Consider the following 20,386-nt stretch of genomic DNA (forward strand, 5'->3'; position numbering starts at 1 on the left):
TTACTAGTTTGACCTATTCTAAACTAATACCCTTTAAACTATTCTATTGATGGTTGGACCAATACAAATACTCTTTAATCTTAAAATAATGGATGAACGAAAACGGTAGATCTACAAGCTCTCAATCCGTGACATGTGGTGAGCTTGTGTAGATCATCTATTTTCGGGGTGCACAACCAAGTATAAATCCTCCTTTAGACCAGCGGTTCTCAAACTATGGATCGCGACCCAAAGTGGGGTCGCGGGAAGGTGCCGTTGGGGTTCCCAACATTATCAAGAAACGGGAAAAAGTTGGGTCATTGACTCGTCGTAGACACCACTAGACTGCTCATGAACTCATAAATATTATATTTATTTACAGCGCCAATATAAATATTGGTGCTGGAGCGGTCACTGACTGACTGTATCCATTTTACCTGTTGTAGCCTGTGTGCCAGCAAACACAGTAAGCATTTGAGTCAACAATTTGCGGGTCGTGATAACATTACTGAGCGGGCAGGTCATGCTCACAACCCCACCAGCAACAGCTGCCACCCTGGGACAGAGAAAAACACGGACGGTCAGCAGCCAAAGATAAAATCGACTATCTGGATTAAGAAACTCTGGTGGTTCTGGCAACATGTTTTGGCTAAAAATGCTTCAGTTTACTTTACAAAATGTGTACAGAAACACTTTGCTGCTTAAATCTATATTAGGGATGTGAAAAAAAATCGGAAATCGACGCGTCGATCGACGCACGCTCACCGCGACTCAAAAAGTACGAGTCGAAAAATCGAAAAATATATATATTTTTTTATTTTTCAAAAGTTTTTCCCCCAAAAAAGGTTTTAATCGTTCAAAAACGTTATAAGCGTTAATGTTTTCCATATGTGAGAGGACCGTGTGTGTGTGTGTGTGTGTGTGTGTGTGTGTGTGTGTGTGTGTGTGTGTGTGTGTGTGTGTGTGTGTGTCGGAGACGAGTGCATGCCTGCATGTGTTGTGCATTCGCATGCATGCGGCGCTAGTCAGGTCCGCGGACTACTGGTTGAGAAACACTGCTGGCTGATGTGCGCGTCATAGCACTGCGCGCTGACTTGCCTGACTGTATCAACTCTATGGACTGGATGCTTTTGTTTACCTCCTGCCTCTGCATGCATGCTTCATTGCTTGACACGAAAGCTCGCTTGTTAATGGCAGCGTCGCCGTCGTGTGCGATGATCGCAAAATACACGTTAATGCGACACACCCGTTGACTCGGTCGGGAAAAGAGCGAGTCAGACACTGCTCCACATTTGATACACTAGCCTGGGGTGCGCTAGCCTGAGCGCCCCCACTACGTTCCATGGACGTTGTAACTCCGCTTCTAGTCTCTAAAGAACAGACTCCATGCTAACGCAAGGAAGAGCAATTGTTTATTATATAGGGCTTTGATGCAAGTTCTGATGGGTGCAGCTGCATACGTTGTGTTGCTTAAAGTTATGCACCGTTGTGCTCTCCTCTCAGCTGCTGCTTAGCGAAAAAAAAAGTGAAAAAAGTCGATCGACGCGTCGATTTTCGGCCGCGACGCGTCGATTCGCCAATAATGCGTCGATTAACATCCCTAATCTATATTGTTGCGTTTTTGCAGCAGCAGCGCTACAATTTAACAATCTTCTTTCGTGTATCATCGTCCTTGATGATTTAATTTACCAAATGTCTGTCCGCTGTCTGTCTGCATGCTGACATCATTGATACTAAAACTAAAACATGCCCAACTGATATTAACAAAGCCCAACTGACATCACTGACTGACATCACTACGGTGCCCAAATTTGGAGATGACACCACAGACTGGCCTGGACACGGAACACCATATACAGTATGAGAGTGCCAGCCAGACAGACTGATACAACGGGTATTGCACAACTGGACATCGATGGTGATTCTGCCCAACAGGGTTCGGTCTGGGTTCTCCAACATTACTTCTGAGACTCCTACATTCAATACCTCATCGCATGCCCCCGGGAACAGAACTAGTATCATTAATTCATTTCATTGATAAACATAGGCCTACAAATCAGCAGGAATCACTGCTGTAATTTCATTTTCTAATAAATATTCATAATGTATGCTTTCATTTAGATATTAATACACAGTAAGATGCCCCGGACAGAACTACGCACTACTTACAGCCTTAAAGGAGAGCAAATCCCTACCTCTCCTTTAAAACCACTCTGAAAGAACACTTACAGGTGACTGCAACTCAAAACTGGCCCCTGTAAAAAGTCGGGTTCCTGGAACAAAATATGTTCAGATGGGGGTGTGGAGCAAAAAAAAATCATTATTTTGGGGGTCCTTGACATGAAAAGGTTTGAGAAAATAGGCCAAAAGACACGCACATCCTAAACCTACTAGGCTGGGTGCTGGGCCGCTGAAGTAAACGTACCGATACGTTTGGGAGCAACAATCAGTTTGCAGACTTTATTTATTCAACCACTGATATAGAAAAATAAAAAACATTTTTTTTTAGGATCAGGTCTTAATGGTTTAAGTACAATACTCAAGTAAATGCAGTGTGTTGCTGTCCACCACAGATTACTGCTCCATTCACTTGCTGGGGAAAATCAGCAACTAGCATATTCATTATTAGGGGGTTTGTTTCTTCCCTGTGAAAATAACACCTGTATGAATAATTCAGCACTGTGGGCTCTATCAGAGGCTGTCACAAATGTCACGCGCTTGCAGGCTCTCCTGGCTGGGGGAGGAGGGAGGGAGGGAGGGAGGGAGGCCCCCCCCCCCCAAGAGTCTGCTGTCTCTGACGCCTGTGGTGGTGGGGTCAGTGGTGTAAAGTAACTAAGTACATTTACTCAAGTACTGTACTTAAATTTAGAACGGGTACACATTATTGTTTTGCTTTAACAATAATGTGCTTTTAATTTTAATTTTTTTTTTATGCTTTAACTATTGAAAAATAGATATACAAGCTCACAGCGCAGCACTGAGTGCCGCGCTGCGAGCTTGTATATCTGCTATTTTTGAAAAATTTTGAAAATTTGAATTTTGACCCGATTCAATAAGTGTCTTTTGATTACTTCTAATGTTTCTATGTCAGCAATCTGGCTAGCCGTCGTCAAAGAAAAGGTCCTTTATACTTAACTGGAGCTCAGTTAGTCTGTTCTTGAGAGACTAATATGTCAGTGGTTCTCAAACGTATTCATGTGAAGGACCCCCAAAATGATATGTATTTGGCCACGGAACCGCATCTCAAAATATTTCGTTCCAGGGACCACCCAGAAGCAAAATTTGAGTTACAAACGTTCGCTTTGAAAAAACCACACATTTTCACGACTTTTTCAAAAATAGCAGATCTACAAGCTCGCAGCGCGGCACTCGGTGCCACGCTGTGAGCTTGTATATCTGCTATTTTTCACTGGTTAAAGCATTCAATAATTCTAGGCCTAAATGGTACAGTTTTGAGGTATTTGTACTTTACTTGAGCATTTCCAATTTCCAACACTTCTCCACTACATCTTGGATCCAAATATTGTTTTACTCCACTGCAATTATTTGAAAACTTTTATTAAAAAAAACTATTATAAAACATACATAAAGGACTTTAGCCCCAATGTATATATTGGATATTTGAAAATAGCTGATCTATAAGCTCACAACGCATCGCATCATGACACATTGTGAGTTTGTAGATCAGCTATTTTCAAACATTTTTTACTTTTACTTTTGGTACTTTAAGTACGTTTTGACACCAACACTTTCATACATTTTGAATTCTGAACTTTTACTTGTAACAGAGTATTTCTACATTGCAGTATTGCTACTTTTACTCAAGTAAAATATGTGAGTACTTTTTCCCACCACTGGGTGGGGTTAACGGGTTAGACCTACGCACACACATACAGTACACACACACACACACACACACACACACACACACACACACACACACACACACACACACACACACACACAAAGGTTCATACAGTCATGTACACACACACACACAGAGAACACACACACAAAGGCACACACACACACACACTTGCCCACACACACACGCGCACACATCACCAGAGGAAATGCCACCATCAGATTTCAAAACTGGCTGCAGGACACACACACACATACCCGAGCCCACTGTGTGTGTGTTCGTGTGCATGCAAGCGTGTGCGCACGTGTGTGTGTGTAATTGCGGTCGCAATTACATATTTTAGCATTAACACACATTTTGTGTAAGGCACAACATCCAGATCATTTCAGACATTTCAGATCCATATTAATTTGGGATTCCTTGTTTGAGAAGCACTGTGCAGAACAGAGGCAGACTCACCTAGCATGGTTCAGATGTTTCCTCAGGGACATGCTGTCTTCTCTGGTAGAGGCCTGGCCAGTGTGGAACGAACACACAAACACACACACACACACACACACACACACACACACACACACACACACACACACACACACACACACACACACACACACACACACACACACACACACACACACACACACACACACACACACACACACACACATGCTGCGTCTCTAATGTGACATCACTCACGGAAATGACAGATAATTGGCCCGTTAATCCCCATATAATTGAGAGCACTGAATTGAAAACGAAATAGTCCAGCTGCTCTTTTTACTCGGCCAAGATAAATACACTATACAGGCTCATAGGATACTGTAAGAGCACTGATGGACAAAGTACTCTACCCCAGTCATTAAAATATAGATACTCCTGGAGTCCTGGTAAATATTAAAGTGAAAGTTGCTCATTGAATTTGTACTTCAGTTACTGGAGTACTTGCTTTAAAAGTGCTCAAAAGGACAGGATCTTTTTTAAATACGTAATTATTCAAAAGTAAAAATGTACAAAGGTGTGAGCTTGTAGATAAAATCAGGCATTACGACTCTTTAGATAGATAGATAGATAGCTTTATTATCCCACAGGGGAAATTCTTTGCGACGCCATCAACTGTGTGATATTTAGTCGACTAAAACAAGACTAAAACATTACAGATGACTAAAACATGACTAAATCTAAATTAAAGGTAGTGTACGTGATTTCACTTAGGTTTCAGTTTTCATGTAGGTGACAGGTGGGGGCCTTCCTCCAATCATGATCAAGTGGGGGCTAGAGCTTAGAAATTCAGCCCGAGCCCGACGGGACCCGACGGGTCGGCGCGGCGCGGGCTGGGCCGGGCTCAAATTTCCATGTATATGACGGGCTATGGGTCGGGTCGGGCTTTTATAATCCGGTAGGCAAGCGCAGCGCAGTATCATGATGTCTCTGTGACTGTGTAAACTGCGCGCTCATGACTCTATGGCTGCACCGCTGCACTGTTTCGCAACTTGACAGTTGAGCGTGAGTGTGTGTGTGCGTGCGCTGTGTGTGTGCGTGTGGCTGGCTGCTCGCTGCTGTGGCGTGTGCAGTGCATGCATGCGCTGCCAGCGCTGGTCGAGCAGAGCAGAGCGGAGGACATCGTTGAAACAGTCCACAGACACTTTTTGTATCCTAATAATCATAATAGACGTTGTGTGAACGTTGTAGCTATAATAGCCTGTGCGCCTGCTGTCTGATTTAGCGGCGGCCGTCAGCTGTGTTTTCCAGCAAGGCTTTTTGATTGATTGAAGAATTAGGCTCCGATGTTTATTTGTTCCATAATTAGCACGGTACTTGCTACAATGTCTTATATAGGTCTATATAAAGACAGTTGGAAAAGGACTCTGTTCTTAACAAATCACCATATGAGAAAAAAGGCTGCTGCAGCAATTAAGCTTGTTTATAATGTCGGGCTGCGGGCTGTGTCGGTCTCCAATTGTCAATTATGTATCGGGCTTTGGGCCGGGCTCGGGCTGCCGTTCTGTGGGGTGGGTTGGGCCGGGCTCATTTTTTTAGGCCCGATCTAAGCTCTAGTGGGGGCAGGCCTTGGTGCACATAAAGCCTGCCCCCACACAACCATGATTGGAGGAAGGCCCCACACTATACTGATTGGAGGAAAACTTGTCACCCTAGCCTGATTTCAGACTCTGCGCTGGAGCTTGAGTCTGATATTGTCCCATTGCGTTGAGATTTCAAAGGGGAGGGGATTTGAAATGTGAAATTCCCAATCACAAAAGATCTGGTGCGAGGGGTTGTGTTTGACTTGTGTGTACACAAAAACATCCCCCCTCCCCCTCCCCTCAGGCATCAAACAGGTTGTTGTCTTTGATGCTTTCATTGATTAGAGAGATCACTAACGAGGTGTGCACAACCTCCTTTGGAGTTCAAAGGGAGCAATTAAGAGTTCTGGCTGAGCTCCCCCTCCCTCTACTGTTTGTTGATTTTCTGTTTCTGCTGATTTGCTGTCTCGTTAGACCCACCCCCTCCTCCAAGGCTCCAACTCTCATTGGCTTGGTTTGCCTCAGACCAGAGAAACTCTAGGTACATTACGCAACACCAGAAACCAGTCTGCTCAGAGAGTGGACGGGTCAATGGGCTGGAGCCAGGCAGTCATCCAACAGTTTTTTAAACTGCTTTTTTCTCCTCACAGGAGATAAGGCTGAAATCCAAATATGGACCAAAAATTCTATAGTAACTATCAGAACATAGACCCATTTTGTTATTATTTGAATTAAATTAAATAACTTACCCTACCTTTAAGTTTTATTCAAAGGACTTTAAAACTAAATCATACGTTGCTGTCAAAATCAACTCTGGCTCATACGATAAGAGGGTGAGCGAATGGTATAAATGTGGCTTTAATCAAGATCAGCGGTCACACCTTACTTCCTGTTGTGGAATGTGGAGGCTCATTGTGAAGGGACTGGAGTGGCTCTGCCCTCTCAGCCTAGAGAAAACAGAGGAGAGAGAGACCAGTTATGATATGTTCATCAGAAATGTAGCGTTTAACAAATACCTGGTGGTTTTTAATTGTGTGTGTGTGTGTGTGTGTGTGTGTGTGTGTGTGTGTGTGTGTGTGTGTGTGTGTGTAACATGTTAAAATGGGCGCTTAAGTGGTTATGCATCTTACACTGATTTAGGCATTCACAACACTGCCTTGCTGGCTTCAATAACTATTTGTTGCCTGACAGAAAGTAAACAACACAGATTCAGGGCTTAAAATAAAGAAATAAAAAATAAAATGTCCTCTAGATGTCACAACAACATTGCGACGACGCACATAGCATTGCGACAGTTGAACCGGACAAGAGACCCAAAAAAACAGGCAAAGACTTTGATGTCCTCTGGCTACGCAATCCAAAAGGAGGAGGAAGGTGACAGAGAGATCACCAGGGACGGACGCCAACTCATTTTTCAACCATGAGCCCATGAGGCCTCTCCCTGAGGCGTGTATCTGTTCTGCATCTAGCTTGAGGCAAGACCCAAATTCAGAGTGAACATTTTTAAATCAAATCTTTGCTTCTGGGGGTCCCCGGAACAAAATATTTTGAAATGGGGGTCCGTGGCCAAATACATATCATTTTGGGGGTCCTTGACATGACAAAGTCTAAGAACGGCAGATATACATAGGCCGATTCTACAAGTCTTCTAGATCCTATCATTTTTCTGAAAAACTATGTTGCTATATCAGTGGTTCTCAAACTTTGTCATGTCAAGGACCCCCAAAATGATATGTAATCTCAGAATATTTTGTTCCAGGCAGGGAGGGACGCCCAAACGCAAGGATCTGTGTTAATAATTTTCACTCTGAATTAGGGATGGGACGATAAGCGATATTATCGTTTATCGTGATATAAAACACTCACGATCATATTGTGGAGATTCAATTTATCGTGATACCGTCCTCCGTCATGCACTGGGATCAATATTCACCTTTTATTTTCCGAGCTGCATGTGGTACCACTTAAACCCTCTATTGGTAAAACGTGCTTTTAATATACGTACTTGATACAGTCTTTCTTCTAATCTCGACCAAATCTCTTTGCCAGGATCTACAAGCTCGTAGATCTGCTATTTTTGGGCAAATGTTCCGCCCCAGGATAATGGATGTTGGGGATATTTTGATTATTGCGATAATATCGTATAACATGATATCTTTGGTCACAATAATCGTGAATTGAAATGTTCATATCGTTCCATCCCTACTCTGAGTCTGGGTCTTGCCTCATGCTAGATGCAGAATAGATACATGCTCTCCCTGAGCCCGCCCCTCATCCCGGGCCCGACTGGCCCCCGGAGCTGACCCCCACCGTCCCTCTTCATCTCCCTCGTCCCCTCCTTCTGCTCCTCATCATCCCCTTGTCCCCAACCGCTCCTGGCTGATGGATGAGCTCATTTACCGCAAAGTTCTTGCTCAAGTCAAACCGGGACACCGCCGTTGTTCTGTTGTTGCCTCCCTCCCTCGCCCAGAGAGAGACCGCTGAACATACAGTAACAGTTAACCACTTGAACCCCAGCATCCATATTCTGGAGCTTGTAGATCAGTGGTTTTCAACCAGTGGTCCTTGAAGGGGTTCCAGGTGGTCCCCAGCTAAATGATGGAGTTGGTAGCCAAACGGACCCTTACAGATCTTTAACTCTTGAGTTAAAGATTTAAGTTAAATTGTTGATTAACTTATGCATTACTTAATTTACAAGAAGTCTACAGTCACAATTGGAAAATGTAGAAGAATTTTTATTTTGGTCAATGTTTGCCTGTTATCTCTCCTATGGTACCAACATCAATACAGCATGGAATTGTGGACCCAAAAACGTATCCAATGACAACAAAATATTCTTTAAGTTTTTGGTCTAAGAGTCTATATCTAATCAAATGGTGGTCCGTGGCTCAACTGCCCATTAAATAATGGGCTTTAATATGAAAAGGGTTGAAAACTACTGTTGTAGATTGTCTATTTTTGGCAAAGATATTTGGACGGGTAAAAATTGGTCCAGGTACAGCGTCAAATCAGGGCCAGTTTACTGAGTCTAGACTGGACACTAAGAAGTGGTTAAATGCAGGGTGTTCAACTTCATTACACTCCAAATTGTACTAAAATATATGTGAGAATAGGCTACACGTGTGCCAGGAAGCACAGTCAGACACTTGCGTACATGCACGTACTACACAAACACATACTTTACTTACAAGAAAAAACTAAAAAAGTTTAAATATGTAGGTAGGAGGTTTTTGCCCGACAGCAAATATATAGGCCAGAGGTTCCCAACCACTGTCTGTTACGCAGATCGGGACATGTACCACCGGTCCACTAGGCATGGGACGATATGAAGATTTCATAACGCAATTATTGTGACCAAAATAATAGCGATTTATGATATTATCGCGGTAATCAAAATATCCCCAACATCCATTATTCTGGGGCCAAAAATAGCATATATCTACAAGATTGTAGATCGGCTATTTTTGGCAAAGAGATTTGGTAGAAGGTGGGGAAAAGATTCTGTATCAAGTACGTTATTTACAGCTCCGTTTTACCAATTATAGAGGGAGGACAATTTCACGATAAATTAAATCTCCACGATACGATTATTGTGAGTATTTTTTATCACGATAAAAGCAATTATCGTCCCATCCCTACGGTCCGCGAGAAGGTGGCGGGAATTCAGCTGTGCTTCCTCCCGATCGCGCTAATGAAACACTAAGCAGGATTATCATTTCAGGTCAACATTATAAACATTAATCCTGATATAGCTATATATTGTTATTTCAGATCAACATTATAAACATTAATCCTGATATAGGCTATATATTGTCGCTGTCGGACAGAAATCTTATACGTATATGTCCAACACTGATCTACAAGCTCAGAATGTTGTGAGCTAGTATTGGCACCGAGGGAATATTGTCATTGTTTAAAATGATGACTCACATTCACACTCACATTACTCACTGCAATTTAATTACACCACTCCATGAGCGAAGAGCACACGCACGCGCATTGCACACACGCGCGCACGCACACACACACACACGCGCGCGCGCGCACGCACGCACACATACACACCCCCCTCTGGCAAACGGAATACGGTGATATTGCATTTGTCTTCACAACAGCGCAGAGAGAGTTTAATCAAAATGAACGGTGTTCTACTGTATACGTAGAAGACCTTTTCACACTTGACAACGTAAACATTCAAACCAGGTCCAAGTGTTTATTTCCTGTTGCAGAGTGTGTGTGTTTGAATATCAGTAGCTGGCAGTAAATAAACTTGGTGAACCCAAGCTGTTTGTTCCCTGGCAACACAATTCCACTGACAAGGTCAATAAAGCAGAAAGTGCTAGATGAGATTGCCTCGTTGCTGATTTACAATAGTATGTACAGTATGTACAGTACAGGTACGGCTATTCTTCTTTGCTAGTCACAGAAACACGACTGTGGTAATTAGTCATTTTAGTTGACGATTAACTGTTTGAGACCCAATGCTATAACATAACTGACCTTCTGGCTTCGCTCCTGACTGCAGTATAACTTCTACATGCTTCTATCTGTGCAGATATAAGACACTATTCTGATGTGTCACTTCTGATATGGACCAGCTAGGCTTTTCTGCTGGTCTGGCCAGCCTGCCTGCCTCAGCGACTGAGCCGAGCCCACAATAACTATGATTAATGCATTGTCCACGGGAACAAACCATCCATATGACACGTCATCCCCCTTGATGTATTAGCCACTAATCTCCCCTAACAATCGCCATTGGCTGTGGCGGGTCTCCGTCGCCCGCCCCTCAAAGCACCAGGTGACAGTAATCATTTTCGCAAATGGCGGCGGTTATGTCTTATTTGGGATGCATTTGTTGTTAGGGGGGTTAGCTGGGTTTTTGGGAAACAAACGGAACCCAGCTGTCCTTGCATCTCTGCAATCTGACAAACAAACGGACAGCATGATGTAGCTCAGCGGTACTCAAACACTTTCATGCCAAGGACCCCCAAATTGATATGTATTATATATACTGCATTGACTGTTCTTTAGGGTTTAAATATATATATATATATATATATATATATATATATATATATATATATATATATAGTATACGTTTTTACGACTGCTCTGTATTGTTGATACTTATTTTTTCCTTTGTTTTTTTCACTGTACACAACAGTACTTTTTTTCTTTTCATACTTCTCTGTAACTTTGTAAGCTTAATTTCTGTGCCACCTCTGGGAGACTGATTTTCCCTATTGGCATAATAAAGATATATATCTATCTATCTATCTATCTATCTATCTATCTATCTATCTATCTATCTATCTATCTACCTATGTATGTATGTATGTATGTATGTATGTATGTATGTATGTATGTATGTATGTATATATATGTATATATCTATCTATCTATCTACAGTATCTATCTATCTATGCCATATGCCACAGACCGGGATTTGGAAATATCTATATATATTTTTCTAATATAGTTTTGCGGATCTTTAAAGATTTACAGTAGAGACCGAAAGGAAACAGGGAGAGAGAGATGGGGAGAGACATGCAGGAAAGATCGCCAGGAACGGGACTCGAACCCACTATGCACTGTCAGGCGACACATGCCTGGATTGCTGGTCATGGCCCAGGCAGATCTGGAAATATTTTGTGCGAGGGACTAGGGCTGTCACGATTATAACATTTTACATGACGATTAATTGTCACTCAAATAATTGTGATTAACGATTTAATTGTGTATTTGTCGTTGACATTTGCATTTCTGTTTGGCTTGTAGGCTTTGAAGTTGCACATGGCAAATATGACACATAACCTAAATATACAAAGAAATTACTGACATATTTGACAACTTTATACTTAAAAAATAACATTGATAGTGGAAATAGCCGATCTCCAAGCTCACAACGCATCGCAATGCGACGCGTCGTGAGCTTGTAGATCTGCTATTTCCACTACTTTTTGAAAGTGTTTGAAACTATATTAACATTTATCTCAACATGGAAACGATTATGACGATTATGCAAAATAATTGCGATTACCTCAAATAATTGCCATTAGACGATTATGTAATAATTGTGACAGCCCTACGAGGGACCCCATAGGGGAAGATATGTGTTGGTACAAATGTTCAAAATTATTCAAAATGTCTTAAAACCTTTCTCACAATTTCTTCCAAATAGCAGCTCTACGAGCTCACAACGTGTCACAGTGCAACACATTGTGAGATTGGCTAATTTCAAAGTGTTTGAACTGTTCCTCGTGTTGCTGGCAACCCCCAGGACCCCTGGGGTTCCCCAGACCCCACTTTGAGAACTACTGATGTATAGCCGCTGGCCTGGGCCTGTGAAAACATCTCAGATATCCTATTGGACATGAAAGCAACGGTGGGCCAGCTGAAGTTAACTGGGTCACATATTATTATGCTTTGGGTTTGAGGGTGAGGTATATTTTTGGAAGGTGGAGGGGGATCTGGTTTGTTGTGTGACCCACTTGATGGTCTTCATGTGTGGGAGGAGAGCAGAGGAGGATCAGTGTCCATTAAAAGCAAATGAAATGATTGAGCTTAGGTAGGAGTGCTCTGTGAGGCCCCAATGAGCAACTGGGACGCTATAGATGAAGTAGAGAGTAAGCCTGCCATGAAATGAGAAAGGACACACACACACACACACACACACACACGCACATTTGCAAGACAAAAACATATGTGCATGCAAGTGCATATGTACTTCCATGCATTCTAGGGCTTTTTAGGTTATCATCTATTCTAAGGACTTCAAGATGAAAACTCAACTAATATCAAGAGTTTAATGCTTTCCAATAAGAATTATGACAGCTCAGGTGCTGCTGTCATAAAGTGGCTTATTGTCAGTATCAGCCGGTAACACGTGGAGTCTGTCCCCGTTACAATGAGCTAGGCCCCTGGGAGATAGATTGCTGATGTGTAGCGCCACTGCCACACCTACTCTCAGCTCCGAGTGACTTGATGCACCCTCATCATACATACACTGAGTTGGCAGTGCCCAGGATCGTACCCATGACCCATGGTCCAAAGGCGAGAGCTCTATCGACTGAGCTACCCGGGTCCCGGACACAAAATACAATCACTGTATGCTTGCGCTCAGCACTAGTGCTTTTTAGGTTATCATCTTGGGATAAAAAAAAACCACGAAATCAAGTGTTTAATGCTTTCCAATAATTAGATAGAGGGGAGGAGTGGAATTATATGACAGCAAGTGCTGCTGTCATGAAGTCACCCCAGGTAAAAACACACTGTGTTTGAGCTTGACACTAGTGCTTTTTAGGTTATCATCTAGGGCAGTGGTGGGCAACTTTGAGAGTTGAGAGAAGTTGTATTAAAACAGGATAGCAGAGATGGGGGGTGGGGGGGTGGGACTGAACTGAAGTAAGAGTTTCTGATTCCAAACCATTGTTATTGTATTTTTATTTTACACTTCTACATAATCCTGACCTGATATGAAGTCAAAGCATCAAAGCATCTCTGCGCGCACGCGCGCGCGCACGCACACACACACACACACACACACACACACACACACAGCAGGCTACCTTTTCCAGGGACTCCTCCTGAGCCAGCTGTCTTTTGGGTTCCAGATAGCGGGGCTGCCCCACCTCTTCTTCACGTGGTGCAGGAGGTCTCCTCCAGGACGCAGACATGTAACCCTGCCGCCGGGTCAGAGACAGCTGTTGTCGGTTGGAATGACGGGCGCTGCACGCCGTGCTTCCCCGTGCCAGTTTACCATCACATGCTTTGGAAACGGGGAGAGGTTTGGTCGTTATGAACTGACGAGGGTCCAGTGCTGAATTTCTATTTGTCATAGATGCAGCTCGATTCTATAGGCAGCCTAAACACTATATGACTGTTTTCCCCAGTTGGTTTCACCACCAAACTCCAATGGTGTGCACTGTGCAGGCTGCATTCTTGTTGTGCTACAGCTGTTTCCCATGGTAACATGAATGAACGACCCTCAGGACTCAGGTCCAGCTGAGTGAGGTCCAGCCCACAAAGCAATTAAGAGTCAGTGTGTGCAGCACAGGGAGCAATAACTTTAATTGTAGGCCTAATAGGCCAATTAGACAGCAGCAGCCTACTATGAGTAGGTGGTGGGTGGGTAGCTTCACTACTTTTAGAATGATGTAGCCTTCTGTAGTTAACATGCAGTGGAAGAATTTAGAAAGTACCAGGTGAAGGAGTAAAAGTAACAATACCACAGCATAGTAGCCTAGTAGGCCACTTTGTTACAGAAGTTCTGTATTCAAAATCGTACTTAAAAAAAGTATTCGAAGCGAGATATATAGTCTAGTAGCCAGCCCATAGAGCCCCATTGTGAACCGGACATTTTGAGTACCCTAAAGTTTTATGTTAGAAATGTTGAGTATGGGTCCCCAGCATGTAGAAACTGCCGGATGCTAACTTGTATATGTTGAGCAATTTTCATAATTAGCATAATTAGCTTTAATTAGCATTTATAATCACCTATAATAATGGATAATATGTCAAAAACTGATTGGCTGATTTGAACAATATTGGAGCGGTTTTGGGGGTTATTGAGGATGCTGAATCCATTTCTGACATTTTCTAAATTCAAAATGGCTGTTTTAAACCGGAAATGGCCATATACCAACTTAAATTGGGATGATTTTGATCATTTTTTGTTGATTTTCCAAATGATGAAGTGACTATTTTTGCTAGGCTATTGTGGCAGTCATTGTTCTAATCATTTTGTGTGGATTGTCTATATTTGGCTTTTGAAATGCAGATAATGTATAAGCATATAAATAACCACATTTATAATTTAATTCATAATCAAAATCAACAAAAAAGTATCAAAATCATCCCAATTTAAAGCCATACTGTGTAAGTTGCTCACCTAGTGGTCATTAGCCCTATAGCGAACCGCGGTCGCGTCCGCGTCTTTCGGCCGTTTTTCGTACCTTCAGACCCCCGCGTCTGCCTCCACCTCGCTGAGATCTATCTTTGGAGGGGTCCCTTGTTCCTGTGCGTTCAGTAATTCCAGAGATACACTCCTTCACCCTGCCTGGTAGGCGAAATTACCTAGAGACTGGATGGTACAAACCGGCGACAACAAAATGGCGACCCCACTTCAAGATGCGATGTGATTGGCCGGCAGTTGTATAACCCTCGCTGTGATTGGCCGGTAGTGTGATGACGCAATTTTGGCGCGAGATCCGGTCCACGGCAAGGATCTCAGTTTACATATAGAGAAGGCTTTACAGGCTGAAATTCACGGCGCGGATCTTCTAAAACTTTTGTGTTTTAATAGTTAGGAGAATTTTAAGATTTGTTTTATAAAAAAAGTTACATAGTACAACTTTAAGTTGGTATATATGGCCATTTCCGGTTTAAAACAGCCATTTTGAATTTAGAAAATGTCAGAAATTGATTCAGCATCCTCAATAACCCCCAAAACCACTCCAATATTGTTCAAATCGTCGTATCAGTTTTTGACATATTATCCATATAGGTGATTATGCTAATTAAAGCTTATTATGCAAATTATGCAAATTGCTCAACATATACAAGTTAGCATCCGGCAGTTTCTACATGCTGGGGACCCATACTCAACATTTCTAACATAAAACTTTAGGGTACTCAAAATGTCCAGGTTCACATTTTGGCTACTAGACTAATAGGCCTACTTGTCGCAAAAATAACTCATTATGCAATGTCAAATAAATGTAGTGAAGTAAAAAGTGCAACTACCTCTGTGAAGTTTAGCAAGATATTGAAATACTGTTACTCAAGTAAAGTAAAAAAGAACCTTGGTAAGTAGGCTACAGTACCTGAGTAAATGTACTCTGTTACTTTCCACCAGCTTTTTCCAGAGCACACAAAGCTTCATCTCTAAATAGTGGCACATGATGCACACCAACATAAAATAACACAACAGATGGAGTTCCAGCTGTAGCTCCAATTGTTTTATTTTAAGTTAGCAACCTACAAAGTAGCTTTAAAGCTATACTGTGTAAGATTCTCAACTAGTGGTCAGTAGCCCTATAGCAAACCGCGGTCGCGTTCGCGTCTTTCGCCCGTTTTTCGTACCTTCACACCCCCGCGTCTGCCTCCACAACGCCGAGAGCTATCTTTGGAGGGGTCCCTGGTTCCTGTGCGTTCAGGCATTCCGGAGAAACGGACTACTTCACCCTGCCTGGTAGGCGAGATTACCTTTTGAGTAAAGAGACACACGGGCGACTACAAATATGGCGACCCCACTTCAAGATGCGCTGTGATTGGCCGGTAGTGTACCATGTGTGCATGATCGGCGATGTGATTGGGCAACGTATACACAACGTATACAGATGATGCAGATTACGTCAATTTTGCGCGAAATCCGGTCCACGGCCAGGATCATAGAAAACATATAAAGAGAAGGCTTCAGAAGCTGAAAATAACGGAGTGGGTGTTCTAAAACTTTAGCGATTTAACAGTTAGGACAATTTTAAGATTTGTTTTATAAAAAAAGTTACATGGTACAACTTTAATGTAGCTGCATGGCTACCTTTACTTTAGGCGAACCTTTCAAATAACCTATTTTGAAAGAGATCCTTTAGTGTTACCTTTTTATATAAAGAGTAGGCTAATAGTGGCTTTACTGGCTTAGTTATGTAAAACTAAAATAATTAAGTAGCTAATAGGGCATGGAATGATTAATGCAACCTTGAAGAAAACTATATTCTATGATTGACAAAAGTGTCAAAAAAATAAGTGTTTCTTTTTCCTTTTGTCTCAGTACACCATGGTTATCATCTGTGATGGGGGAATAAAAGTCTCTAGCTATATAGTGATTACAGAGGAGACATGTTTTTTTAAACAGCCACAGCAGCAACAACATCCCAATTGAAGCTCCATCAAGCTGTCCTACTACTATCTCAGGGTGAGGCATTTCCCAAAGTGACACAAGCATCTGTTCTGCTGGTTTTGTGCTCCAGTGGACAGTGTGTCAGGATGTCAGGGTGTCAGGGCAAACAACTCCGAAATGGAACCCTGACAGCTATGTCACACTTGATAACAGAGGGTACACTTTAATGCCAGATATATACTTAGTTGCGCGCCAGTGTCGCCCACACTGAAAATAGCAGATCTACAAGTTATACAACTTAAGTGATCCGCATGTAAACTACGTATAACTCGGGCATAGTAATCCTTCTGAGATCAAACTAAAATAGTGTGTGTGTGTGTGTGTGTGTGTGTGTGTGTGTGTGTGTGTGTGTGTGTGTGTGTGTGTGTGTGTGTGTGTGTGTGTGTGTGTGTGTGTTTGATTGAAGACTTTATTAGAAGGTTGCATAGGAAAAGGTACAGTTTCATGACAGTACAGTTCACTGGTACAAGGTCAACTAAAATGAGATCCTATAAGCTTTACGGCTTATTTACCGGTATACAGGAACCCTTTATGTATCTCATATAAGATTGAATGACAGATCGATAGAACACATCACTATGCATAGGATATCATCAATAACAAAAAGAAAAAAGAGAAAAAGAAATATACCATATTTACAGTGTGTGTGTGTGTGTGTGTGTGTGTGTGTGTGTGTGTGTGTGTGTGTGTGTGTGTGTGTGTGTGTGTGTGTGTGTGTGTGTGTGTGTGTGTGTGTGTGTGTGTGTGTTGATTGAAGACTTTATTAGAAGGTTGCATAGGAAAAGGTACAGTTTCATGACAGTACAGTTCACTGGTACAAGGTCAACTAAAATGAGATCCTAGTAAGCTTTACGGCTTATTTACCGGTACACAGGAACCCTTTATGTATCTCATATAAGATTGAATGACAGATCGATAGAACACATCACTATGCATAGGATATCATCAATAACAAAAAGAAAAAAGAGAAAAAGAAATATACCATATTTACAGTGTGTGTGTGTGTGTGTGTGTGTGTGTGTGTGTGTGTGTGTGTGTGTGTGTGTGTGTGTGTGTGTGCGCGCGTGTGTGTAGGGGTGGGGTCTTCGACCTCGGGATGCCCGATCCGGGTTGCTGCAGCCAATGAAACGATAAACCTGCGGGGCCAATGTAACGGTAAACCCCACCCCTTCCGGACGAGGCTAAGAGATATGAATCATTTGGTCTTCAGGCAGGGGCTCTGGGTCACTCTGGGACACTGACACGAAGTTGCACCGGCTTACAACAATGCTGAGGAGCGCGGTCACCTCCCAGAGAATAGAGTTCACCGAGATGTGAGAATAACAGGCATGCGGATGTGACAGCCCTCACTGCCTTGGTCTACTGCAGTGGGTGGTGGAAAGTAACTAAGTACATTTACTCTCAAGTCCTGTACTTGAGAGTAAATGCTTTTGAGGTACTTTTATTTTATTGTACTTTGTTGAGCATTTCCGGCAAATATTGTATTACTTACTATAGTTGCTTTGCAGATTAACATTTTTATATCACACAAAAAACCGTAACCACTTACAGTAAGCCCTATTTTATACTTCAGCTATTCAAAAATAGAAAATCTACAAGCTCACAACGCATCACGGAGCAACATGTTGCAAGCTTGTAGATCTGCTATTTTTGAAAAAGTAAGTGATGCTGACTTGATGCTGACATGATACTGTCCATCTAGTAAAAAGATTTTGAATACAGGACTTGTATTTGCTATTTTTACTTAAGTAAAACATCTGAGTACCTCTGCCACCACTGGTCAACTCCTAGCTATTTGCCACTGTAACCTCAGAAGTTATAAATACTGCTAATTATAGCACAGCTCCTTCCTTGGGCCAGCGAGAGGCAAGGGTGTCACACCAAATGCTGGGCCCTGGGTACAAGGATTCACTGCGGGCCCCCCATGAATGTTAACTATTGAAAAATAGTAGATATACAAGCTCACAGCGAGCTTGTATATCTGCTATTTTTGAAAAATCGTGAAAATGTGTGCAAGAAACCTATGTCAAGGACCCCCAAGATGATATGTATTTGGCCACGGACCCCGATCTCAAAATATTTAGTTCCAGGGACCCCCAGAAGCTAAATTTGAGTTTAGAAATGTTCGCTTAAAAAATACATATATTCAAAGATTTTCACAACTTTTCAAAAATAGCAGATCTACAAGCTTGCAGCGGTGCCGCGCTGTGAGCTTGTATATCTGCTATTTTTCAATAGATAAAGTTATTAGGGCCCCTCCACCTTGGGCCCCAGTAACTCAGTCCCACTTTCCTACCCCTTGTGACGCCCCTGGCGAGAGGTATCGGCCTCTCCTCAACCACCCATCACCCCGTGCCCACATTCCCCTCCCATGGGATCAACATTAGAGCTGAACAAGTGCTAAAACAGACAGGATGGGTATATAAAGAGCCCCTGGAGATGCTCGCTGCACTCTGCCTCTGCAAACCTTTCACTTCATAATCACCACTCTTTCACTCTTTAAATTGGATTGTAATTGGAACTGGGAGGACAACCTTGAGAGACACAGAGAGAGAGAGAGGGAGAGAGAGTGAAAGAGAAAAGATACTTAGGCTGTCATCCAAAGGGGGCTGGTATTTTTAATATTTTCCTCCCACTTTAATTTTATTATTTGTAAAACCTTGGGGCGTTTCTTGAACCATGACAGAACAGGCCAAAGCAGAGCAGCTCTGCAGTCCAGAGTGTGAGAGCGATGCCACCTGCTACCCACTGAGAAAATGGCAGCCCGGCTGGCCTTTCTATCAGGACTTTGGCCTGCAGCCTGTTGCGGAGCTGGGGAACCTTCCATGGGTGGATGGGCTCCAGAGAAGGTGGCCGGGTTGTTCCCCCTGGCTTGGGTACGCTCCCTCTCCCCTCTTCGTGCCCTATGTCACGAGAAGCCTGCAGTATTCCAGCCCCAATGCCAGTACGGAGCAGTTTAAGTGGAGGGTGATCCTTGACATGACCCACTTTGCTCCCTCAGAAATCTCTATCAGCGTCAAGGAGGGATTCCTGGTGATTGGAGGTAGGGAGGGCTGGCTTTGTGCCACAAAATCCACAGCACGGTAACGTATTAACATTGGCTTCACTTGTACGTGTTAATAGGCTAACCCTACTTTCCACTCTGTCTATCTTTGAGTACAACGACGAATTCCCAAACAGAGTTGTGGCTAAGTGAGACATTTCTCCACTGAATCAAATCTTAAACACTCCATGAGCGACTGAGCAACTGTAATTATGTGCTCAGGGAAATAAATGTTGCGGCTGTATGTCATATACTCATATAAACATTCACATTGATTGGTGTTCCTTGAGTCTCTCTTCCTGAGTCCTTTGAATAATTGATATTTCATTTCCAGGGAGTCATTCGGAGAGGCCAGATGTGTACGGCTTTACTGCTCGATGTTTTACAAGGAAATACAGGTACATGCACACTGACCACTCAATATCTAAGCCGCAGAAGGTCATTTAAAAGGCATTTTCTATGTTGAACTTGTACAACATCTCCACTTCCCAAATGTAAACACTGCTGTGCTGTTTCCAGGCTGCCTGTTGGAGTTGATGTCAGTAAACTTACATCCACAATGTCTGATGGCTTCCTGT

This window comes from Nannobrachium achirus (assembly GCF_963921795.1).
Source record: "Nannobrachium achirus genome assembly, chromosome: 12".
In the NCBI taxonomy this organism is placed as follows: Eukaryota; Metazoa; Chordata; class Actinopteri; order Myctophiformes; family Myctophidae; genus Nannobrachium; species Nannobrachium achirus.